Raw genomic sequence first — 1,667 nt, 5'->3', positions numbered from 1 at the left:
TGATATCTGATATTCTCATACTTATCCTGATACACACCCATCGAGACTCCCTATTCTTATCTCTCATTTCCTTTTCCTCTTCCTGCTATGTAAAGTTTACTAACAATTTTTTTCTTAGCATACAAAGAGAAATAAAAGACTAGGGTATGGGTGCATCTAGGCTCCGTGTGAACAGATTTTCAGAAGAAAAGTTTGCCAAACAGCAGAAGTCACTAGTTCTATTGCATCATACATCCTGACACTGTCAGGAACACAACATTATTGGTTTGTATGCCATCCAATCCAAATGACTGACGTGTCATCCGAAGCCCTGGAATCAACAATAATACAAGCCTTTCAGTGTACATACAGGTTTGGGTTTTTAGAAGGATATGAGCATTATTCCTATGAATACACACTCCATGTCTGTTCTTTGAACTTATCCCATGATTTGCATCATATTTGCTGATTGAACAAATGAATGGAAGAGTCACATATTCATTCCACCTCTATGAACTTCGTTTCATTTTCTAGGAACCTCAAACTTATGGGATAATGATCCATGACCTGAGTGTTCTTTGTATGATGATACCTTTGCCTATCGGGCAAAAATAAGAGTCAACTGTTTCAGAATATTTTACCTGTAACCTCAAATAAGGCAAACCATGTACTGGATTCAAAAACATCACACATACGTAAACTTCCATTCCACATGTCCTCACACAAGGACATTCTTCTGGTCATCTTAATGTTATAGGCTGCACATACACTATTCAAGTTCATGCTTAATTTCTTTCCCCTAGGACTTCATCAAGATGCCCCTTGTTTTGAATCTTCTACAATGCCTCCAACACAGAATCCGGAGCAAACAAAACTTTATTCTCCTTATATCTTCACGAAAGAGTCATTAATGTCATAGAATATGGAGCAAAATAGGACTTTCTTTTCCTTATCTCTTCACCAATAAGCACTAATATCCTTCATAAATTTATTATGTTCATGTCCAACTAAAAAGGAGTGTCACTGTCTTAGAGGACACAAAGAAAAAATTGGAGCCCCCATAGAAGATAAAAATCCTTTCCTGAGAGAATTCATAAAAAAGTTCCAGTCTCTCTTAGCTATCTGCAGTGAATCCTGACTAGCAGTGAATCCAGCTTGAAATTGAGGAAATGGAGGAAGCTGAGTTCCCAGAAGAGGCACCAGTTCTGAACGAGTGTCCCAGGGCCAAGACACCTGAATGTCTGATGAGCATAGACAGCGGTTTTAGGTGCATGGCTAACTGTCGAGTGTTTCCAAGCATGGATGAGCTTGAGAAGCGCAACAGGGATCAGTGAAAGATTCAGCTGCCGTGTTTTCCATCACATCCTGACTTGGCTAAAGAACAAAATAACCAGAAAATGGAAGAGAAAGGTGAGGAAGGAGACAATCCATACCAAAAATCTAGATTCAATTTATTAAAAAAAGCACTTGACATGAAAATGTTCTCTTGCGAATAAACAGAATATTTTCAGATCCTAATAGAAAGGAAGTTAGTCAAGCCAGACCCTACTGAGAAAGCTCCGTGTTCTCTAAGCAGCCTAGTACCCACTTTTGTTTACACATACCCACCACCCCACCCCTCCCACCTGACACGAATAGGATCAGAGAACCCCTTTTAAAAGTATCTGCTGGTCTCCCCAGAAGAAAGT

Source organism: Carlito syrichta, unplaced genomic scaffold (genome assembly GCF_000164805.1).
Source record: "Carlito syrichta isolate Samal-C Ts95f unplaced genomic scaffold, Tarsius_syrichta-2.0.1 Scaffold310074, whole genome shotgun sequence".
Classification (NCBI taxonomy): Eukaryota; Metazoa; Chordata; class Mammalia; order Primates; family Tarsiidae; genus Carlito; species Carlito syrichta.
Note: the sequence above shows the minus strand (reverse complement) of the source record.